Source organism: Corvus hawaiiensis, chromosome 31 (assembly GCF_020740725.1).
Source record: "Corvus hawaiiensis isolate bCorHaw1 chromosome 31, bCorHaw1.pri.cur, whole genome shotgun sequence".
Lineage (NCBI taxonomy): Eukaryota > Metazoa > Chordata > Aves > Passeriformes > Corvidae > Corvus > Corvus hawaiiensis.
The window spans coordinates 3,141,121-3,166,883 of NC_063243.1; positions in this window are offsets into that span (position 1 = coordinate 3,141,121).

Below are 25,763 nucleotides of genomic sequence, written 5' to 3' on the forward strand. Positions count from 1 at the left end.
TGACACAGCAAGACCTCGTGGAACCAAGGAGCCTTTGTGATACTCCAGATGCGCATGGAAGCCAGGGTGCACTGAGACGCAGCGGGGCCTTGTTGGAACCAAAGACACCTCTGCAAAAAGCAAGGTAGCTCACAGAACCAAGGAGTCCATTGTTCCATTGTAGAAAATTTTACATTACATTCTAGAAAACCTATGGAACCAAGGGGCTATTGTGACACAGGGGGGCCACATGGAAGCAATTGTCCATTATGACAATGTGGATCAAAGGTGAGCATGGTGACACTGCGGAACTTCATGGAAGCAAGGAGCCATTGTGACACAGTGGGGCCTCATGGAATCAAGGAGACCATGGTGACACAGGTGATGCACATGAAGCTAAGGAGCCATTGTGACACAGCGGGGCTTCTTCCCTTGAGCTCTGCAGCTGGCTGTCCCAGCCCACGGCACCATGTGCCATCTGCTCTCCTCAGGGCTCTGCCTGCACACAGGCCCAGGGAAGTTTTCCTGATGTAAGGAAAGAATGGAAAAGCCTGAGCAGCTTTCCTCAACAACAAACCCACATACTCAGTCCAGGCTGCCTGCAATGATGTCCCCTTTCTACAAGGGACACTGTGAGCAGGAATGATCTCTGGCAGCAGAATTCCCGCAGTCTTTCCACGGAATTCTCTGTCCCTGTCCTTTGCCTGGCTCTCTGTTGCAGATGGAAGCTGCTGCTGCCATTCTCAGCTTGAAGCTCTCTTTTGATGCAAGCAGATGCTCCCAGGTGTGTTCAGCAGCTGTTGCTCAGTGTTGATGCAAAGCTTTTGTGTTCCTCATGGAAGCAAGGAGCCATTGTTACACTGCAGGGGCTCATGGGATCAAGGAGACAATTGAGACAGTACAGAACCTTCTAGAAACAAGGCTCCATGGTGACACCGTGGGGAATCATGGAATCAAGGAGCCCGTTGTGACACAGAGAGGCCGCCTGGAAGCAATGGTCCATTGTTACACTGCGGATTCAAGAAGACCATGGGGACAGCACGGAACCTCATGGAACCCTCCGTCCATTGGGACACAGCGGGGCCTCATGGACACAAGGGGACCATTGTGGCAAAGCTGGGCCTCATGGAAGCATGGAGAGCATTGTGCCACTAAGGAAACTGATGGTACCAAGGAAATCACTGGGACACAATGGAAGCACATGGAATCAAGGCTCCATGATGACTTTGGAGGGCCTCATGGAGCACAGGATCCATTGTGACACAGCAAGACCTCGTGGAACCAAGGAGCCTTTGTGATACTCCAGATGCGCATGGAAGCCAGGGTGCACTGAGACGCAGCGGGGCCTTGTTGGAACCAAAGACACCTCTGCAAAAAGCAAGGTAGCTCACAGAACCAAGGAGTCCATTGTTCCATTGTAGAAAATTTTACATTACATTCTAGAAAACCTATGGAACCAAGGGGCTATTGTGACACAGGGGGGCCACATGGAAGCAATTGTCCATTATGACAATGTGGATCAAAGGTGAGCATGGTGACACTGCGGAACTTCATGGAAGCAAGGAGCCATTGTGACACAGTGGGGCCTCATGGAATCAAGGAGAGCATGGTGACACAGGTGATGCACATGAAGCCAAGGAGCCATTGTGACACAGTGGGGCCTCATGGAATCAAGGAGACCATGGTGACACAGGTGATGCACATGAAGCCAAGGAGCCATTGTGACACAGCGGGGCTTCTTCCCTTGAGCTCTGCAGCTGGCTGTCCCAGCCCACGGCACCATGTGCCATCTGCTCTCCTCAGGGCTCTGCCTGCACACAGGCCCAGGGAAGTTTTCCTGATGTAAGGAAAGAATGGAAAAGCCTGAGCAGCTTTCCTCAACAACAAACCCACATACTCAGTCCAGGCTGCCTGCAATGATGTCCCCTTTCTACAAGGGACACTGTGAGCAGGAATGATCTCTGGCAGCAGAATTCCCGCAGTCTTTCCACGGAATTCTCTGTCCCTGTCCTTTGCCTGGCTCTCTGTTGCAGATGGAAGCTGCTGCTGCCATTCTCAGCTTGAAGCCCTCTTTTGATGCAAGCAGGTGCTCCCAGGTGTGTTCAGCAGCTGTTGCTCAGTGTTGATGCAAAGCTTTTGTGTTCCTCATGGAAGCAAGGAGCCATTGTGACACTGCAGGGGCTCATGGGATCAAGGAGACAATTGTGACAGTACAGAACCTCCTAGAAACAAGGCTCCATGGTGACACCGTGGGGAATCATGGAATCAAGGAGCCCGTTGTGACACAGAGAGGCCGCCTGGAAGCAATGGTCCATTGTTACACTGCGGATTCAAGAAGACCATGGGGACAGCACGGAACCTCATGGAACCCTCCGTCCATTGGGACACAGCGGGGCCTCATGGACACAAGGGGACCATTGTGGCAAAGCTGGGCCTCATGGAAGCATGGAGAGCATTGTGACATTGTGAGCAATCATGGAAGCATGGAGAGCATTGTGCCACTAAGGAAACTGATGGAACCAAGGCGATCACTGGGACACAATGGAAGCACATGGAATCAAGGCTCCATGATGACTTTGGAGGGCCTCATGGAGCACAGGATCCATTGTGACACAGCAAGACCTCGTGGAACCAAGGAGCCTTTGTGATACTCCAGATGCGCATGGAAGCCAGGGTGCACTGAGACGCAGCGGGGCCTTGTTGGAACCAAAGACACCTCTGCAAAAAGCAAGGTAGCTCACAGAACCAAGGAGTCCATTGTTCCATTGTAGAAAATTTTACATTACATTCTAGAAAACCTATGGAACCAAGGGGCTATTGTGACACAGTGGGGCCACATGGAAGCAATTGTCCATTATGACAATGTGGATCACAGGTGAGCATGGTGACACTGCGGAACCTCATGGAAGCAAGGAGCCATTGTGACACAGTGGGGCCTCATGGAATCAAGGAGACCATGGTGACACAGGTGATGCACATGAAGCCAAGGAGACCATGGTGACACAGTGGGGCCTCATGGAAGCAAGGAGAGCATGGTGACACAGGTGATCCACATGAAGCCAAGGAGCCATTGTGACACAGTGGGGCCTCATGGAATCAAGGAGACCATGGTGACACAGGTGATGCACATGAAGCCAAGGAGCCATTGTGACACAGCGGGGCTTCTTCCCTTGAGCTCTGCAGCTGGCTGTCCCAGCCCACGGCACCATGTGCCATCTGCTCTCCTCAGGGCTCTGCCTGCACACAGGCCCAGGGAAGTTTTCCTGATGTAAGGAAAGAATGGAAAAGCCTGAGCAGCTTTCCTCAACAACAAACCCACATACTCAGTCCAGGCTGCCTGCAATGATGTCCCCTTTCTACAAGGGACACTGTGAGCAGGAATGATCTCTGGCAGCAGAATTCCCGCAGTCTTTCCACGGAATTCTCTGTCCCTGTCCTTTGCCTGGCTCTCTGTTGCAGATGGAAGCTGCTGCTGCCATTCTCAGCTTGAAGCCCTCTTTTGATGCAAGCAGATGCTCCCAGGTGTGTTCAGCACCTGTTGCTCAGTGTTGATGCAAAGCTTTTGTGTTCCTCATGGAAGCAAGGAGCCATTGTGACACTGCAGGGCCTCATGGGATCAAGGAGACAATTGAGACAGTACAGAACCTCCTAGAAACAAGGCTCCATGGTGACACCGTGGGGAATCATGGAATCAAGGAGCCCGTTGTGACACAGAGAGGCCGCCTGGAAGCAATGGTCCATTGTTACACTGCGGATTCAAGAAGACCATGGGGACAGCACGGAACCTCATGGAACCCTCCGTCCATTGGGACACAGCGAGGCCTCATGGACACAAGGGGACCATTGTGGCAAAGCTGGGCCTCATGGAAGCATGGAGAGCATTGTGACATTGTGAGCAATCATGGAAGCATGGAGAGCATTGTGCCACTAAGGAAACTGATGGTACCAAGGCAATCACTGGGACACAATGGAAGCACATGGAATCAAGGCTCCATGATGACTTTGGAGGGCCTCATGGAGCACAGGATCCATTGTGACACAGCAAGACCTCGTGGAACCAAGGAGCCTTTGTGATACTCCAGATGCGCATGGAAGCCAGGGTGCACTGAGACGCAGCGGGGCCTTGTTGGAACCAAAGACACCTCTGCAAAAAGCAAGGTAGCTCACAGAACCAAGGAGTCCATTGTTCCATTGTAGAAAATTTTACATTACATTCTAGAAAACCTATGGAACCAAGGGGCTATTGTGACACAGGGGGGCCACATGGAAGCAATTGTCCATTATGACAATGTGGATCAAAGGTGAGCATGGTGACACTGCGGAACTTCATGGAAGCAAGGAGCCATTGTGACACAGTGGGGCCTCATGGAATCAAGGAGACCATGGTGACACAGGTGATGCACATGAAGCCAAGGAGCCATTGTGACACAGCGGGGCTTCTTCCCTTGAGCTCTGCAGCTGGCTGTCCCAGCCCACGGCACCATGTGCCATCTGCTCTCCTCAGGGCTCTGCCTGCACACAGGCCCAGGGAAGTTTTCCTGATGTAAGGAAAGAATGGAAAAGCCTGAGCAGCTTTCCTCAACAACAAACCCACATACTCAGTCCAGGCTGCCTGCAATGATGTCCCCTTTCTACAAGGGACACTGTGAGCAAGAATGATCTCTGGGAGCAGAATTCCCGCAGTCTTTCCACGGAATTCTCTGTCCCTGTCCTTTGCCTGGCTCTCTGTTGCAGATGGAAGCTGCTGCTGCCATTCTCAGCTTGAAGCCCTCTTTTGATGCAAGCAGATGCTCCCAGGTGTGTTCAGCAGCTGTTGCTCAGTGTTGATGCAAAGCTTTTGTGTTCCTCATGGAAGCAAGGAGCCATTGTTACACTGCAGGGGCTCATGGGATCAAGGAGACAATTGAGACAGTACAGAACCTTCTAGAAACAAGGCTCCATGGTGACACCGTGGGGAATCATGGAATCAAGGAGCCCGTTGTGACACAGAGAGGCCGCCTGGAAGCAATGGTCCATTGTTACACTGCGGATTCAAGAAGACCATGGGGACAGCACGGAACCTCATGGAACCCTCCGTCCATTGGGACACAGCGGGGCCTCATGGACACAAGGGGACCATTGTGGCAAAGCTGGGCCTCATGGAAGCATGGAGAGCATTGTGACATTGTGAGCAATCATGGAAGCATGGAGAGCATTGTGCCACTAAGGAAACTGATGGTACCAAGGCAATCACTGGGACACAATGGAAGCACATGGAATCAAGGCTCCATGATGACTTTGGAGGGCCTCATGGAGCACAGGATCCATTGTGACACAGCAAGACCTCGTGGAACCAAGGAGCCTTTGTGATACTCCAGATGCGCATGGAAGCCAGGGTGCACTGAGACGCAGCGGGGCCTTGTTGGAACCAAAGACACCTCTGCAAAAAGCAAGGTAGCTCACAGAACCAAGGAGTCCATTGTTCCATTGTAGAAAATTTTACATTACATTCTAGAAAACCTATGGAACCAAGGGGCTATTGTGACACAGGGGGGCCACATGGAAGCAATTGTCCATTATGACAATGTGGATCAAAGGTGAGCATGGTGACACTGCGGAACCTCATGGAAGCAAGGAGCCATTGTGACACAGTGGGGCCTCATGGAATCAAGGAGACCATGGTGACACAGGTGGTGCACATGAAGCCAAGGAGCCATTGTGACACAGTGGGGCCTCATGGAATCAAGGAGAGCATGGTGACACAGGTGATGCACAGGAAGCCAAGGAGCCATTGTGACACAGTGGGGCCTCATGGAATCAAGGAGACCATGGTGACACAGGTGATGCACATGAAGCCAAGGAGACCATGGTGACACAGTGGGGCCTCATGGAAGCAAGGAGACCATTGTGACACAGGTGATCCACATGAAGCCAAGGAGCCATTGTGACACAGCGGGGCTTCTTCCCTTGAGCTCTGCAGCTGGCTGTCCCAGCCCACGGCACCATGTGCCATCTGCTCTCCTCAGGGCTCTGCCTGCACACAGGCCCAGGGAAGTTTTCCTGATGTAAGGAAAGAATGGAAAAGCCTGAGCTGGTTTCCTCAACAACAAACCCACATACTCAGTCCAGGCTGCCTGCAATGATGTCCCCTTTCTACACGGGACACTGTGAGCAGGAATGATCTCTGGCAGCAGAATTCCCGCAGTCTTTCCACGGAATTCTCTGTCCCTGTCCTTTGCCTGGCTCTCTGTTGCAGATGGAAGCTGCTGCTGCCATTCTCAGCTTGAAGCCCTCTTTTGATGCAAGCAGATGCTCCCAGGTGTGTTCAGCACCTGTTGCTCAGTGTTGATGCAAAGCTTTTGTGTTCCTCATGGAAGCAAGGAGCCATTGTGACACTGCAGGGCCTCATGGGATCAAGGAGACAATTGTGACAGTACAGAACCTCCTAGAAACAAGGCTCCATGGTGACACCGTGGGGAATCATGGAATCAAGGAGCCCGTTGTGACACAGAGAGGCCGCCTGGAAGCAATGGTCCATTGTTACACTGCGGATTCAAGAAGACCATGAGGACAGCACGGAACCTCATGGAACCCTCCGTCCATTGGGACACAGCGGGGCCTCATGGACACAAGGGGACCATTGTGGCAAAGCAGGGCCTCATGGAAGCATGGAGAGCATTGTGCCACTAAGGAAACTGATGGTACCAAGGCGATCACTGGGACACAATGGAAGCACATGGAATCAAGGCTCCATGATGACTTTGGAGGGCCTCATGGAGCACAGGATCCATTGTGACACAGCAAGACCTCGTGGAACCAAGGAGCCTTTGTGATACTCCAGATGCGCATGGAAGCCAGGGTGCACTGAGACGCAGCGGGGCCTTGTTGGAACCAAAGACACCTCTGCAAAAAGCAAGGTAGCTCACAGAACCAAGGAGTCCATTGTTCCATTGTAGAAAATTTTACATTACATTCTAGAAAACCTATGGAACCAAGGGGCTATTGTGACACAGTGGGGCCACATGGAAGCAATTGTCCATTATGACAATGTGGATCAAAGGTGAGCATGGTGACACTGCGGAACCTCATGGAAGCAAGGAGCCATTGTGACACAGTGGGGCCTCATGGAATCAAGGAGAGCATGGTGACACAGGTGATGCACAGGAAGCCAAGGAGCCATTGTGACACAGTGGGGCCTCATGGAATCAAGGAGACCATGGTGACACAGGTGATGCACATGAAGCTAAGGAGCCATTGTGACACAGCGGGGCTTCTTCCCTTGAGCTCTGCAGCTGGCTGTCCCAGCCCACGGCACCATGTGCCATCTGCTCTCCTCAGGGCTCTGCCTGCACACAGGCCCAGGGAAGTTTTCCTGATGTAAGGAAAGAATGGAAAAGCCTGAGCAGCTTTCCTCAACAACAAACCCACATACTCAGTCCAGGCTGCCTGCAATGATGTCCCCTTTCTACAAGGGACACTGTGAGCAGGAATGATCTCTGGCAGCAGAATTCCCGCAGTCTTTCCACGGAATTCTCTGTCCCTGTCCTTTGCCTGGCTCTCTGTTGCAGATGGAAGCTGCTGCTGCCATTCTCAGCTTGAAGCCCTCTTTTGATGCAAGCAGATGCTCCCAGGTGTGTTCAGCACCTGTTGCTCAGTGTTGATGCAAAGCTTTTGTGTTCCTCATGGAAGCAAGGAGCCATTGTGACACTGCAGGGCCTCATGGGATCAAGGAGACAATTGAGACAGTACAGAACCTCCTAGAAACAAGGCTCCATGGTGACACCGTGGGGAATCATGGAATCAAGGAGCCCGTTGTGACACAGAGAGGCCGCCTGCAAGCAATGGTCCATTGTTACACTGCGGATTCAAGAAGACCATGGGGACAGCACGGAACCTCATGGAACCCTCCGTCCATTGGGACACAGCGGGGCCTCATGGACACAAGGGGACCATTGTGGCAAAGCTGGGCCTCATGGAAGCATGGAGAGCATTGTGACATTGTGAGCAATCATGGAAGCATGGAGAGCATTGTGCCACTAAGGAAACTGATGGAACCAAGGCGATCACTGGGACACAATGGAAGCACATGGAATCAAGGCTCCATGATGACTTTGGAGGGCCTCATGGAGCACAGGATCCATTGTGACACAGCAAGACCTCGTGGAACCAAGGAGCCTTTGTGATACTCCAGATGCGCATGGAAGCCAGGGTGCACTGAGACGCAGCGGGGCCTTGTTGGAACCAAAGACACCTCTGCAAAAAGCAAGGTAGCTCACAGAACCAAGGAGTCCATTGTTCCATTGTAGAAAATTTTACATTACATTCTAGAAAACCTATGGAACCAAGGGGCTATTGTGACACAGGGGGGCCACATGGAAGCAATTGTCCATTATGACAATGTGGATCAAAGGTGAGCATGGTGACACTGCGGAACTTCATGGAAGCAAGGAGCCATTGTGACACAGTGGGGCCTCATGGAATCAAGGAGAGCATGGTGACACAGGTGATGCACAGGAAGCCAAGGAGCCATTGTGACACAGTGGGGCCTCATGGAATCAAGGAGACCATGGTGACACAGGTGATGCACATGAAGCTAAGGAGCCATTGTGACACAGCGGGGCTTCTTCCCTTGAGCTCTGCAGCTGGCTGTCCCAGCCCACGGCACCATGTGCCATCTGCTCTCCTCAGGGCTCTGCCTGCACACAGGCCCAGGGAAGTTTTCCTGATGTAAGGAAAGAATGGAAAAGCCTGAGCAGCTTTCCTCAACAACAAACCCACATACTCAGTCCAGGCTGCCTGCAATGATGTCCCCTTTCTACAAGGGACACTGTGAGCAGGAATGATCTCTGGCAGCAGAATTCCCGCAGTCTTTCCACGGAATTCTCTGTCCCTGTCCTTTGCCTGGCTCTCTGTTGCAGATGGAAGCTGCTGCTGCCATTCTCAGCTTGAAGCCCTCTTTTGATGCAAGCAGGTGCTCCCAGGTGTGTTCAGCAGCTGTTGCTCAGTGTTGATGCAAAGCTTTTGTGTTCCTCATGGAAGCAAGGAGCCATTGTGACACTGCAGGGGCTCATGGGATCAAGGAGACAATTGTGACAGTACAGAACCTCCTAGAAACAAGGCTCCATGGTGACACCGTGGGGAATCATGGAATCAAGGAGCCCGTTGTGACACAGAGAGGCCGCCTGGAAGCAATGGTCCATTGTTACACTGCGGATTCAAGAAGACCATGGGGACAGCACGGAACCTCATGGAACCCTCCGTCCATTGGGACACAGCGGGGCCTCATGGACACAAGGGGACCATTGTGGCAAAGCTGGGCCTCATGGAAGCATGGAGAGCATTGTGACATTGTGAGCAATCATGGAAGCATGGAGAGCATTGTGCCACTAAGGAAACTGATGGAACCAAGGCGATCACTGGGACACAATGGAAGCACATGGAATCAAGGCTCCATGATGACTTTGGAGGGCCTCATGGAGCACAGGATCCATTGTGACACAGCAAGACCTCGTGGAACCAAGGCACCTTTGTGATACTCCAGATGCGCATGGAAGCCAGGGTGCACTGAGACGCAGCGGGGCCTTGTTGGAACCAAAGACACCTCTGCAAAAAGCAAGGTAGCTCACAGAACCAAGGAGTCCATTGTTCCATTGTAGAAAATTTTACATTACATTCTAGAAAACCTATGGAACCAAGGGGCTATTGTGACACAGTGGGGCCACATGGAAGCAATTGTCCATTATGACAATGTGGATCACAGGTGAGCATGGTGACACTGCGGAACCTCATGGAAGCAAGGAGCCATTGTGACACAGTGGGGCCTCATGGAATCAAGGAGACCATGGTGACACAGGTGATGCACATGAAGCCAAGGAGACCATGGTGACACAGTGGGGCCTCATGGAAGCAAGGAGACCATGGTGACACAGGTGATCCACATGAAGCCAAGGAGCCATTGTGACACAGTGGGGCCTCATGGAATCAAGGAGACCATGGTGACACAGGTGATGCACATGAAGCCAAGGAGCCATTGTGACACAGCGGGGCTTCTTCCCTTGAGCTCTGCAGCTGGCTGTCCCAGCCCACGGCACCATGTGCCATCTGCTCTCCTCAGGGCTCTGCCTGCACACAGGCCCAGGGAAGTTTTCCTGATGTAAGGAAAGAATGGAAAAGCCTGAGCAGCTTTCCTCAACAACAAACCCACATACTCAGTCCAGGCTGCCTGCAATGATGTCCCCTTTCTACAAGGGACACTGTGAGCAGGAATGATCTCTGGCAGCAGAATTCCCGCAGTCTTTCCACGGAATTCTCTGTCCCTGTCCTTTGCCTGGCTCTCTGTTGCAGATGGAAGCTGCTGCTGCCATTCTCAGCTTGAAGCCCTCTTTTGATGCAAGCAGATGCTCCCAGGTGTGTTCAGCACCTGTTGCTCAGTGTTGATGCAAAGCTTTTGTGTTCCTCATGGAAGCAAGGAGCCATTGTGACACTGCAGGGCCTCATGGGATCAAGGAGACAATTGAGACAGTACAGAACCTCCTAGAAACAAGGCTCCATGGTGACACCGTGGGGAATCATGGAATCAAGGAGCCCGTTGTGACACAGAGAGGCCGCCTGGAAGCAATGGTCCATTGTTACACTGCGGATTCAAGAAGACCATGGGGACAGCACGGAACCTCATGGAACCCTCCGTCCATTGGGACACAGCGAGGCCTCATGGACACAAGGGGACCATTGTGGCAAAGCTGGGCCTCATGGAAGCATGGAGAGCATTGTGACATTGTGAGCAATCATGGAAGCATGGAGAGCATTGTGCCACTAAGGAAACTGATGGTACCAAGGCAATCACTGGGACACAATGGAAGCACATGGAATCAAGGCTCCATGATGACTTTGGAGGGCCTCATGGAGCACAGGATCCATTGTGACACAGCAAGACCTCGTGGAACCAAGGAGCCTTTGTGATACTCCAGATGCGCATGGAAGCCAGGGTGCACTGAGACGCAGCGGGGCCTTGTTGGAACCAAAGACACCTCTGCAAAAAGCAAGGTAGCTCACAGAACCAAGGAGTCCATTGTTCCATTGTAGAAAATTTTACATTACATTCTAGAAAACCTATGGAACCAAGGGGCTATTGTGACACAGGGGGGCCACATGGAAGCAATTGTCCATTATGACAATGTGGATCAAAGGTGAGCATGGTGACACTGCGGAACTTCATGGAAGCAAGGAGCCATTGTGACACAGTGGGGCCTCATGGAATCAAGGAGACCATGGTGACACAGGTGATGCACATGAAGCCAAGGAGCCATTGTGACACAGCGGGGCTTCTTCCCTTGAGCTCTGCAGCTGGCTGTCCCAGCCCACGGCACCATGTGCCATCTGCTCTCCTCAGGGCTCTGCCTGCACACAGGCCCAGGGAAGTTTTCCTGATGTAAGGAAAGAATGGAAAAGCCTGAGCAGCTTTCCTCAACAACAAACCCACATACTCAGTCCAGGCTGCCTGCAATGATGTCCCCTTTCTACAAGGGACACTGTGAGCAAGAATGATCTCTGGGAGCAGAATTCCCGCAGTCTTTCCACGGAATTCTCTGTCCCTGTCCTTTGCCTGGCTCTCTGTTGCAGATGGAAGCTGCTGCTGCCATTCTCAGCTTGAAGCCCTCTTTTGATGCAAGCAGATGCTCCCAGGTGTGTTCAGCAGCTGTTGCTCAGTGTTGATGCAAAGCTTTTGTGTTCCTCATGGAAGCAAGGAGCCATTGTTACACTGCAGGGGCTCATGGGATCAAGGAGACAATTGAGACAGTACAGAACCTTCTAGAAACAAGGCTCCATGGTGACACCGTGGGGAATCATGGAATCAAGGAGCCCGTTGTGACACAGAGAGGCCGCCTGGAAGCAATGGTCCATTGTTACACTGCGGATTCAAGAAGACCATGGGGACAGCACGGAACCTCATGGAACCCTCCGTCCATTGGGACACAGCGGGGCCTCATGGACACAAGGGGACCATTGTGGCAAAGCTGGGCCTCATGGAAGCATGGAGAGCATTGTGACATTGTGAGCAATCATGGAAGCATGGAGAGCATTGTGCCACTAAGGAAACTGATGGTACCAAGGCAATCACTGGGACACAATGGAAGCACATGGAATCAAGGCTCCATGATGACTTTGGAGGGCCTCATGGAGCACAGGATCCATTGTGACACAGCAAGACCTCGTGGAACCAAGGAGCCTTTGTGATACTCCAGATGCGCATGGAAGCCAGGGTGCACTGAGACGCAGCGGGGCCTTGTTGGAACCAAAGACACCTCTGCAAAAAGCAAGGTAGCTCACAGAACCAAGGAGTCCATTGTTCCATTGTAGAAAATTTTACATTACATTCTAGAAAACCTATGGAACCAAGGGGCTATTGTGACACAGGGGGGCCACATGGAAGCAATTGTCCATTATGACAATGTGGATCAAAGGTGAGCATGGTGACACTGCGGAACCTCATGGAAGCAAGGAGCCATTGTGACACAGTGGGGCCTCATGGAATCAAGGAGACCATGGTGACACAGGTGGTGCACATGAAGCCAAGGAGCCATTGTGACACAGTGGGGCCTCATGGAATCAAGGAGAGCATGGTGACACAGGTGATGCACAGGAAGCCAAGGAGCCATTGTGACACAGTGGGGCCTCATGGAATCAAGGAGACCATGGTGACACAGGTGATGCACATGAAGCCAAGGAGACCATGGTGACACAGTGGGGCCTCATGGAAGCAAGGAGACCATTGTGACACAGGTGATCCACATGAAGCCAAGGAGCCATTGTGACACAGCGGGGCTTCTTCCCTTGAGCTCTGCAGCTGGCTGTCCCAGCCCACGGCACCATGTGCCATCTGCTCTCCTCAGGGCTCTGCCTGCACACAGGCCCAGGGAAGTTTTCCTGATGTAAGGAAAGAATGGAAAAGCCTGAGCTGGTTTCCTCAACAACAAACCCACATACTCAGTCCAGGCTGCCTGCAATGATGTCCCCTTTCTACACGGGACACTGTGAGCAGGAATGATCTCTGGCAGCAGAATTCCCGCAGTCTTTCCACGGAATTCTCTGTCCCTGTCCTTTGCCTGGCTCTCTGTTGCAGATGGAAGCTGCTGCTGCCATTCTCAGCTTGAAGCCCTCTTTTGATGCAAGCAGATGCTCCCAGGTGTGTTCAGCAGCTGTTGCTCAGTGTTGATGCAAAGCTTTTGTGTTCCTCATGGAAGCAAGGAGCCATTGTGACACTGCAGGGCCTCATGGGATCAAGGAGACAATTGTGACAGTACAGAACCTCCTAGAAACAAGGCTCCATGGTGACACCGTGGGGAATCATGGAATCAAGGAGCCCGTTGTGACACAGAGAGGCCGCCTGGAAGCAATGGTCCATTGTTACACTGCGGATTCAAGAAGACCATGAGGACAGCACGGAACCTCATGGAACCCTCCGTCCATTGGGACACAGCGGGGCCTCATGGACACAAGGGGACCATTGTGGCAAAGCAGGGCCTCATGGAAGCATGGAGAGCATTGTGCCACTAAGGAAACTGATGGTACCAAGGCGATCACTGGGACACAATGGAAGCACATGGAATCAAGGCTCCATGATGACTTTGGAGGGCCTCATGGAGCACAGGATCCATTGTGACACAGCAAGACCTCGTGGAACCAAGGAGCCTTTGTGATACTCCAGATGCGCATGGAAGCCAGGGTGCACTGAGACGCAGCGGGGCCTTGTTGGAACCAAAGACACCTCTGCAAAAAGCAAGGTAGCTCACAGAACCAAGGAGTCCATTGTTCCATTGTAGAAAATTTTACATTACATTCTAGAAAACCTATGGAACCAAGGGGCTATTGTGACACAGTGGGGCCACATGGAAGCAATTGTCCATTATGACAATGTGGATCAAAGGTGAGCATGGTGACACTGCGGAACCTCATGGAAGCAAGGAGCCATTGTGACACAGTGGGGCCTCATGGAATCAAGGAGAGCATGGTGACACAGGTGATGCACAGGAAGCCAAGGAGCCATTGTGACACAGTGGGGCCTCATGGAATCAAGGAGACCATGGTGACACAGGTGATGCACATGAAGCTAAGGAGCCATTGTGACACAGCGGGGCTTCTTCCCTTGAGCTCTGCAGCTGGCTGTCCCAGCCCACGGCACCATGTGCCATCTGCTCTCCTCAGGGCTCTGCCTGCACACAGGCCCAGGGAAGTTTTCCTGATGTAAGGAAAGAATGGAAAAGCCTGAGCAGCTTTCCTCAACAACAAACCCACATACTCAGTCCAGGCTGCCTGCAATGATGTCCCCTTTCTACAAGGGACACTGTGAGCAGGAATGATCTCTGGCAGCAGAATTCCCGCAGTCTTTCCACGGAATTCTCTGTCCCTGTCCTTTGCCTGGCTCTCTGTTGCAGATGGAAGCTGCTGCTGCCATTCTCAGCTTGAAGCCCTCTTTTGATGCAAGCAGATGCTCCCAGGTGTGTTCAGCACCTGTTGCTCAGTGTTGATGCAAAGCTTTTGTGTTCCTCATGGAAGCAAGGAGCCATTGTGACACTGCAGGGCCTCATGGGATCAAGGAGACAATTGAGACAGTACAGAACCTCCTAGAAACAAGGCTCCATGGTGACACCGTGGGGAATCATGGAATCAAGGAGCCCGTTGTGACACAGAGAGGCCGCCTGCAAGCAATGGTCCATTGTTACACTGCGGATTCAAGAAGACCATGGGGACAGCACGGAACCTCATGGAACCCTCCGTCCATTGGGACACAGCGGGGCCTCATGGACACAAGGGGACCATTGTGGCAAAGCTGGGCCTCATGGAAGCATGGAGAGCATTGTGACATTGTGAGCAATCATGGAAGCATGGAGAGCATTGTGCCACTAAGGAAACTGATGGAACCAAGGCGATCACTGGGACACAATGGAAGCACATGGAATCAAGGCTCCATGATGACTTTGGAGGGCCTCATGGAGCACAGGATCCATTGTGACACAGCAAGACCTCGTGGAACCAAGGAGCCTTTGTGATACTCCAGATGCGCATGGAAGCCAGGGTGCACTGAGACGCAGCGGGGCCTTGTTGGAACCAAAGACACCTCTGCAAAAAGCAAGGTAGCTCACAGAACCAAGGAGTCCATTGTTCCATTGTAGAAAATTTTACATTACATTCTAGAAAACCTATGGAACCAAGGGGCTATTGTGACACAGGGGGGCCACATGGAAGCAATTGTCCATTATGACAATGTGGATCAAAGGTGAGCATGGTGACACTGCGGAACTTCATGGAAGCAAGGAGCCATTGTGACACAGTGGGGCCTCATGGAATCAAGGAGAGCATGGTGACACAGGTGATGCACATGAAGCCAAGGAGCCATTGTGACACAGTGGGGCCTCATGGAATCAAGGAGACCATGGTGACACAGGTGATGCACATGAAGCCAAGGAGCCATTGTGACACAGCGGGGCTTCTTCCCTTGAGCTCTGCAGCTGGCTGTCCCAGCCCACGGCACCATGTGCCATCTGCTCTCCTCAGGGCTCTGCCTGCACACAGGCCCAGGGAAGTTTTCCTGATGTAAGGAAAGAATGGAAAAGCCTGAGCAGCTTTCCTCAACAACAAACCCACATACTCAGTCCAGGCTGCCTGCAATGATGTCCCCTTTCTACAAGGGACACTGTGAGCAAGAATGATCTCTGGGAGCAGAATTCCCGCAGTCTTTCCACGGAATTCTCTGTCCCTGTCCTTTGCCTGGCTCTCTGTTGCAGATGGAAGCTGCTGCTGCCATTCTCAGCTTGAAGCCCTCTTTTGATGCAAGCAGATGCTCCCAGGTGTGTTCAGCAGCTGTTGCTCAGTGTTGATGCAAAGCTTTTGTGTTCCTCATGGAAGCAAGGAGCCATTGTTACACTGCAGGGGCTCATGGGATCAAGGAGACAATTGAGACAGTACAGAACCTTCTAGAAACAAGGCTCCATGGTGACACCGTGGGGAATCATGGAATCAAGGAGCCCGTTGTGACACAGAGAGGCCGCCTGGAAGCAATGGTCCATTGTTACACTGCGGATTCAAGAAGACCATGGGGACAGCACGGAACCTCATGGAACCCTCCGTCCATTGGGACACAGCGGGGCCTCATGGACACAAGGGGACCATTGTGGCAAAGCTGGGCCTCATGGAAGCATGGAGAGCATTGTGACATTGTGAGCAATCATGGAAGCATGGAGAGCATTGTGCCACTAAGGAAACTGATGGTACCAAGGCAATCACTGGGACACAATGGAAGCACATGGAATCAAGGCTCCATGATGACTTTGGAGGGCCTCATGGAGCACAGGATCCATTGTGACACAGCAAGACCTCGTGGAACCAAGGAGCCTTTGTGATACTCCAGATGCGCATGGAAGCCAGGGTGCACTGAGACGCAGCGGGGCCTTGTTGGAACCAAAGACACCTCTGCAAAAAGCAAGGTAGCTCACAGAACCAAGGAGTCCATTGTTCCATTGTAGAAAATTTTACATTACATTCTAGAAAACCTATGGAACCAAGGGGCTATTGTGACACAGGGGGGCCACATGGAAGCAATTGTCCATTATGACAATGTGGATCAAAGGTGAGCATGGTGACACTGCGGAACCTCATGGAAGCAAGGAGCCATTGTGACACAGTGGGGCCTCATGGAATCAAGGAGACCATGGTGACACAGGTGGTGCACATGAAGCCAAGGAGCCATTGTGACACAGTGGGGCCTCATGGAATCAAGGAGAGCATGGTGACACAGGTGATGCACAGGAAGCCAAGGAGCCATTGTGACACAGTGGGGCCTCATGGAATCAAGGAGACCATGGTGACACAGGTGATGCACATGAAGCCAAGGAGACCATGGTGACACAGTGGGGCCTCATGGAAGCAAGGAGACCATTGTGACACAGGTGATCCACATGAAGCCAAGGAGCCATTGTGACACAGCGGGGCTTCTTCCCTTGAGCTCTGCAGCTGGCTGTCCCAGCCCACGGCACCATGTGCCATCTGCTCTCCTCAGGGCTCTGCCTGCACACAGGCCCAGGGAAGTTTTCCTGATGTAAGGAAAGAATGGAAAAGCCTGAGCTGGTTTCCTCAACAACAAACCCACATACTCAGTCCAGGCTGCCTGCAATGATGTCCCCTTTCTACACGGGACACTGTGAGCAGGAATGATCTCTGGCAGCAGAATTCCCGCAGTCTTTCCACGGAATTCTCTGTCCCTGTCCTTTGCCTGGCTCTCTGTTGCAGATGGAAGCTGCTGCTGCCATTCTCAGCTTGAAGCCCTCTTTTGATGCAAGCAGATGCTCCCAGGTGTGTTCAGCAGCTGTTGCTCAGTGTTGATGCAAAGCTTTTGTGTTCCTCATGGAAGCAAGGAGCCATTGTGACACTGCAGGGCCTCATGGGATCAAGGAGACAATTGTGACAGTACAGAACCTCCTAGAAACAAGGCTCCATGGTGACACCGTGGGGAATCATGGAATCAAGGAGCCCGTTGTGACACAGAGAGGCCGCCTGGAAGCAATGGTCCATTGTTACACTGCGGATTCAAGAAGACCATGAGGACAGCACGGAACCTCATGGAACCCTCCGTCCATTGGGACACAGCGGGGCCTCATGGACACAAGGGGACCATTGTGGCAAAGCAGGGCCTCATGGAAGCATGGAGAGCATTGTGCCACTAAGGAAACTGATGGTACCAAGGCGATCACTGGGACACAATGGAAGCACATGGAATCAAGGCTCCATGATGACTTTGGAGGGCCTCATGGAGCACAGGATCCATTGTGACACAGCAAGACCTCGTGGAACCAAGGAGCCTTTGTGATACTCCAGATGCGCATGGAAGCCAGGGTGCACTGAGACGCAGCGGGGCCTTGTTGGAACCAAAGACACCTCTGCAAAAAGCAAGGTAGCTCACAGAACCAAGGAGTCCATTGTTCCATTGTAGAAAATTTTACATTACATTCTAGAAAACCTATGGAACCAAGGGGCTATTGTGACACAGTGGGGCCACATGGAAGCAATTGTCCATTATGACAATGTGGATCAAAGGTGAGCATGGTGACACTGCGGAACCTCATGGAAGCAAGGAGCCATTGTGACACAGTGGGGCCTCATGGAATCAAGGAGAGCATGGTGACACAGGTGATGCACAGGAAGCCAAGGAGCCATTGTGACACAGTGGGGCCTCATGGAATCAAGGAGACCATGGTGACACAGGTGATGCACATGAAGCTAAGGAGCCATTGTGACACAGCGGGGCTTCTTCCCTTGAGCTCTGCAGCTGGCTGTCCCAGCCCACGGCACCATGTGCCATCTGCTCTCCTCAGGGCTCTGCCTGCACACAGGCCCAGGGAAGTTTTCCTGATGTAAGGAAAGAATGGAAAAGCCTGAGCAGCTTTCCTCAACAACAAACCCACATACTCAGTCCAGGCTGCCTGCAATGATGTCCCCTTTCTACAAGGGACACTGTGAGCAGGAATGATCTCTGGCAGCAGAATTCCCGCAGTCTTTCCACGGAATTCTCTGTCCCTGTCCTTTGCCTGGCTCTCTGTTGCAGATGGAAGCTGCTGCTGCCATTCTCAGCTTGAAGCCCTCTTTTGATGCAAGCAGATGCTCCCAGGTGTGTTCAGCACCTGTTGCTCAGTGTTGATGCAAAGCTTTTGTGTTCCTCATGGAAGCAAGGAGCCATTGTGACACTGCAGGGCCTCATGGGATCAAGGAGACAATTGAGACAGTACAGAACCTCCTAGAAACAAGGCTCCATGGTGACACCGTGGGGAATCATGGAATCAAGGAGCCCGTTGTGACACAGAGAGGCCGCCTGCAAGCAATGGTCCATTGTTACACTGCGGATTCAAGAAGACCATGGGGACAGCACGGAACCTCATGGAACCCTCCGTCCATTGGGACACAGCGGGGCCTCATGGACACAAGGGGACCATTGTGGCAAAGCTGGGCCTCATGGAAGCATGGAGAGCATTGTGACATTGTGAGCAATCATGGAAGCATGGAGAGCATTGTGCCACTAAGGAAACTGATGGAACCAAGGCGATCACTGGGACACAATGGAAGCACATGGAATCAAGGCTCCATGATGACTTTGGAGGGCCTCATGGAGCACAGGATCCATTGTGACACAGCAAGACCTCGTGGAACCAAGGAGCCTTTGTGATACTCCAGATGCGCATGGAAGCCAGGGTGCACTGAGACGCAGCGGGGCCTTGTTGGAACCAAAGACACCTCTGCAAAAAGCAAGGTAGCTCACAGAACCAAGGAGTCCATTGTTCCATTGTAGAAAATTTTACATTACATTCTAGAAAACCTATGGAACCAAGGGGCTATTGTGACACAGGGGGGCCACATGGAAGCAATTGTCCATTATGACAATGTGGATCAAAGGTGAGCATGGTGACACTGCGGAACTTCATGGAAGCAAGGAGCCATTGTGACACAGTGGGGCCTCATGGAATCAAGGAGAGCATGGTGACACAGGTGATGCACATGAAGCCAAGGAGCCATTGTGACACAGTGGGGCCTCATGGAATCAAGGAGACCATGGTGACACAGGTGATGCACATGAAGCTAAGGAGCCATTGTGACACAGCGGGGCTTCTTCCCTTGAGCTCTGCAGCTGGCTGTCCCAGCCCACGGCACCATGTGCCATCTGCTCTCCTCAGGGCTCTGCCTGCACACAGGCCCAGGGAAGTTTTCCTGATGTAAGGAAAGAATGGAAAAGCCTGAGCAGCTTTCCTCAACAACAAACCCACATACTCAGTCCAGGCTGCCTGCAATGATGTCCCCTTTCTACAAGGGACACTGTGAGCAGGAATGATCTCTGGCAGCAGAATTCCCGCAGTCTTTCCACGGAATTCTCTGTCCCTGTCCTTTGCCTGGCTCTCTGTTGCAGATGGAAGCTGCTGCTGCCATTCTCAGCTTGAAGCCCTCTTTTGATGCAAGCAGATGCTCCCAGGTGTGTTCAGCAGCTGTTGCTCAGTGTTGATGCAAAGCTTTTGTGTTCCTCATGGAAGCAAGGAGCCATTGTGACACTGCAGGGCCTCATGGGATCAAGGAGACAATTGTGACAGTACAGAACCTCCTAGAAACAAGGCTCCATGGTGACACCGTGGGGAATCATGGAATCAAGGAGCCCGTTGTGACACAGAGAGGCCGCCTGCAAGCGATGGTCCATTGTTACACTGCGGATTCAAGAAGACCATGGGGACAGCACGGAACCTCATGGAACCCTCCGTCCATTGGGACACAGCGGGGCCTCATGGACACAAGGGGACCATTGTGGCAAAGCTGGGCCTCATGGAAGCATGGAGAGCATTGTGACATTGTGAGCAATCATGGAAGCATGGAGAGCATTGTGCCACTAAGGAAACTGATGGAACCAAGGCGATCACTGGGACACAATGGAAGCACATGGAATCAAGGCTCCATGATGACTTTGGAGGGCCTCATGGAGCATAGGATCCATTGTGACACAGCAAGACCTCGTGGAACCAAGGAGCCTTTGTGATACTCCAGATGCGCATGGAAGCCAGGGTGCACTGAGACGCAGCGGGGCCTTGTTGGAACCAAAGACACCTCTGCAAAAAGCAAGGTAGCTCACAGAACCAAGGAGTCCATTGTTACATTGTAGAAAATTATACATTACATTCTAGAAAACCTATGGAACCAAGGGGCTATTGTGACACAGGGGGGCCACATGGAAGCAATTGTCCATTATGACAATGTGGATCAAAGGTGAGCATGGTGACACTGCGGAACCTCATGGAAGCAAGGAGCCATTGTGACACAGTGGGGCCTCATGGAATCAAGGAGAGCATGGTGACACAGGTGATGCACAGGAAGCCAAGGAGCCATTGTGACACAGTGGGGCCTCATGGAATCAAGGAGAGCATGGTGACACAGGTGATGCACAGGAAGCCAAGGAGCCATTGTGACACAGTGGGGCCTCATGGAATCAAGGAGACCATGGTGACACAGGTGATGCACATGAAGCTAAGGAGCCATTGTGACACAGCGGGGCTTCTTCCCTTGAGCTCTGCAGCTGGCTGTCCCAGCCCACGGCACCATGTGCCATCTGCTCTCCTCAGGGCTCTGCCTGCACACAGGCCCAGGGAAGTTTTCCTGATGTAAGGAAAGAATGGAAAAGCCTGAGCAGCTTTCCTCAACAACAAACCCACATACTCAGTCCAGGCTGCCTGCAATGATGTCCCCTTTCTACACGGGACACTGTGAGCAGGAATGATCTCTGGCAGCAGAATTCCCGCAGTCTTTCCACGGAATTCTCTGTCCCTGTCCTTTGCCTGGCTCTCTGTTGCAGATGGAAGCTGCTGCTGCCATTCTCAGCTTGAAGCCCTCTTTTGATGCAAGCAGATGCTCCCAGGTGTGTTCAGCAGCTGTTGCTCAGTGTTGATGCAAAGCTTTTGTGTTCCTCATGGAAGCAAGGAGCCATTGTGACACTGCAGGGGCTCATGGGATCAAGGAGACAATTGTGACAGTACAGAACCTCCTAGAAACAAGGCTCCATGGTGACACCGTGGGGAATCATGGAATCAAGGAGCCCGTTGTGACACAGAGAGGCCGCCTGCAAGCAATGGTCCATTGTTACACTGCGGATTCAAGAAGACCATGGGGACAGCACGGAACCTCATGGAACCCTCCGTCCATTGGGACACAGCGGGGCCTCATGGACACAAGGGGACCATTGTGGCAAAGCTGGGCCTCATGGAAGCATGGAGAGCATTGTGACATTGTGAGCAATCATGGAAGCATGGAGAGCATTGTGCCACTAAGGAAACTGATGGAACCAAGGCGATCACTGGGACACAATGGAAGCACATGGAATCAAGGCTCCATGATGACTTTGGAGGGCCTCATGGAGCACAGGATCCATTGTGACACAGCAAGACCTCGTGGAACCAAGGAGCCTTTGTGATACTCCAGATGCGCATGGAAGCCAGGGTGCACTGAGACGCAGCGGGGCCTTGTTGGAACCAAAGACACCTCTGCAAAAAGCAAGGTAGCTCACAGAACCAAGGAGTCCATTGTTCCATTGTAGAAAATTTTACATTACATTCTAGAAAACCTATGGAACCAAGGGGCTATTGTGACACAGGGGGGCCACATGGAAGCAATTGTCCATTATGACAATGTGGATCAAAGGTGAGCATGGTGACACTGCGGAACTTCATGGAAGCAAGGAGCCATTGTGACACAGTGGGGCCTCATGGAATCAAGGAGAGCATGGTGACACAGGTGATGCACATGAAGCCAAGGAGCCATTGTGACACAGTGGGGCCTCATGGAATCAAGGAGACCATGGTGACACAGGTGATGCACATGAAGCTAAGGAGCCATTGTGACACAGCGGGGCTTCTTCCCTTGAGCTCTGCAGCTGGCTGTCCCAGCCCACGGCACCATGTGCCATCTGCTCTCCTCAGGGCTCTGCCTGCACACAGGCCCAGGGAAGTTTTCCTGATGTAAGGAAAGAATGGAAAAGCCTGAGCAGCTTTCCTCAACAACAAACCCACATACTCAGTCCAGGCTGCCTGCAATGATGTCCCCTTTCTACAAGGGACACTGTGAGCAGGAATGATCTCTGGCAGCAGAATTCCCGCAGTCTTTCCACGGAATTCTCTGTCCCTGTCCTTTGCCTGGCTCTCTGTTGCAGATGGAAGCTGCTGCTGCCATTCTCAGCTTGAAGCCCTCTTTTGATGCAAGCAGATGCTCCCAGGTGTGTTCAGCAGCTGTTGCTCAGTGTTGATGCAAAGCTTTTGTGTTCCTCATGGAAGCAAGGAGCCATTGTGACACTGCAGGGCCTCATGGGATCAAGGAGACAATTGTGACAGTACAGAACCTCCTAGAAACAAGGCTCCATGGTGACACCGTGGGGAATCATGGAATCAAGGAGCCCGTTGTGACACAGAGAGGCCGCCTGCAAGCGATGGTCCATTGTTACACTGCGGATTCAAGAAGACCATGGGGACAGCACGGAACCTCATGGAACCCTCCGTCCATTGGGACACAGCGGGGCCTCATGGACACAAGGGGACCATTGTGGCAAAGCTGGGCCTCATGGAAGCATGGAGAGCATTGTGACATTGTGAGCAATCATGGAAGCATGGAGAGCATTGTGCCACTAAGGAAACTGATGGAACCAAGGCGATCACTGGGACACAATGGAAGCACATGGAATCAAGGCTCCATGATGACTTTGGAGGGCCTCATGGAGCACAGGATCCATTGTGACACAGCAAGACCTCGTGGAACCAAGGAGCCTTTGTGATACTCCAGATGCGCATGGAAGCCAGGGTGCACTGAGACGCAGCGGGGCCTTGTTGGAACCAAAGACACCTCTGCAAAAAGCAAGGTAGCTCACAGAACCAAGGAGTCCATTGTTACATTGTAGAAAATTATACATTACATTCTAGAAAACCTATGGAACCAAGGGGCTATTGTGACACAGGGGGGCCACATGGAAGCAATTGTCCATTATGACAATGTGGATCAAAGGTGAGCATGGTGACACTGCGGAACCTCATGGAAGCAAGGAGCCATTGTGACACAGTGGGGCCTCATGGAATCAAGGAGAGCATGGTGACACAGGTGATGCACAGGAAGCCAAGGAGCCATTGTGACACAGTGGGGCCTCATGGAATCAAGGAGACCATGGTGACACAGGTGATGCACAGGAAGCCAAGGAGCCATTGTGACACAGTGGGGCCTCATGGAATCAAGGAGACCATGGTGACACAGGTGATGCACATGAAGCCAAGGAGCCATTGTGACACAGCGGGGCTTCTTCCCTTGAGCTCTGCAGCTGGCTGTCCCAGCCCACGGCACCATGTGCCATCTGCTCTCCTCAGGGCTCTGCCTGCACACAGGCCCAGGGAAGTTTTCCTGATGTAAGGAAAGAATGGAAAAGCCTGAGCAGCTTTCCTCAACAACAAACCCACATACTCAGTCCAGGCTGCCTGCAATGATGTCCCCTTTCTACAAGGGACACTGTGAGCAGGAATGATCTCTGGCAGCAGAATTCCCGCAGTCTTTCCACGGAATTCTCTGTCCCTGTCCTTTGCCTGGCTCTCTGTTGCAGATGGAAGCTGCTGCTGCCATTCTCAGCTTGAAGCCCTCTTTTGATGCAAGCAGGTGCTCCCAGGTGTGTTCAGCACCTGTTGCTCAGTGTTGATGCAAAGCTTTTGTGTTCCTCATGGAAGCAAGGAGCCATTGTGACACTGCAGGGCCTCATGGGATCAAGGAGACAATTGTGACAGTACAGAACCTCCTAGAAACAAGGCTCCATGGTGACACCGTGGGGAATCATGGAATCAAGGAGCCCGTTGTGACACAGAGAGGCCGCCTGGAAGCAATGGTCCATTGTTACACTGCGGATTCAAGAAGACCATGGGGACAGCACGGAACCTCATGGAACCCTCCGTCCATTGGGACACAGCGGGGCCTCATGGACACAAGGGGACCATTGTGGCAAAGCTGGGCCTCATGGAAGCATGGAGAGCATTGTGCCACTAAGGAAACTGATGGAACCAAGGCGATCACTGGGACACAATGGAAGCACATGGAATCAAGGCTCCATGATGACTTTGGAGGGCCTCATGGAGCACAGGATCCATTGTGACACAGCAAGACCTCGTGGAACCAAGGAGCCTTTGTGATACTCCAGATGCGCATGGAAGCCAGGGTGCACTGAGACGCAGCGGGGCCTTGTTGGAACCAAAGACACCTCTGCAAAAAGCAAGGTAGCTCACAGAACCAAGGAGTCCATTGTTCCATTGTAGAAAATTTTACATTACATTCTAGAAAACCTATGGAACCAAGGGGCTATTGTGACACAGTGGGGCCACATGGAAGCAATTGTCCATTATGACAATGTGGATCACAGGTGAGCATGGTGACACTGCGGAACCTCATGGAAGCAAGGAGCCATTGTGACACAGTGGGGCCTCATGGAATCAAGGAGACCATGGTGACACAAGTGATGCACATGAAGCCAAGGAGCCATTGTGACACAGTGGGGCCTCATGGAATCAAGGAGACCATGGTGACACAGGTGATGCACATGAAGCTAAGGAGCCATTGTGACACAGCGGGGCTTCTTCCCTTGAGCTCTGCAGCTGGCTGTCCCAGCCCACGGCACCATGTGCCATCTGCTCTCCTCAGGGCTCTGCCTGCACACAGGCCCAGGGAAGTTTTCCTGATGTAAGGAAAGAATGGAAAAGCCTGAGCAGCTTTCCTCAACAACAAACCCACATACTCAGTCCAGGCTGCCTGCAATGATGTCCCCTTTCTACAAGGGACACTGTGAGCAGGAATGATCTCTGGCAGCAGAATTCCCGCAGTCTTTCCACGGAATTCTCTGTCCCTGTCCTTTGCCTGGCTCTCTGTTGCAGATGGAAGCTGCTGCTGCCATTCTCAGCTTGAAGCCCTCTTTTGATGCAAGCAGATGCTCCCAGGTGTGTTCAGCAGCTGTTGCTCAGTGTTGATGCAAAGCTTTTGTGTTCCTCATGGAAGCAAGGAGCCATTGTGACACTGCAGGGCCTCATGGGATCAAGGAGACAATTGAGACAGTACAGAACCTCCTAGAAACAAGGCTCCATGGTGACACCGTGGGGAATCATGGAATCAAGGAGCCCGTTGTGACACAGAGAGGCCGCCTGGAAGCAATGGTCCATTGTTACACTGCGGATTCAAGAAGACCATGAAAACAGCACGGAACCTCATGGAACCCTCCGTCCATT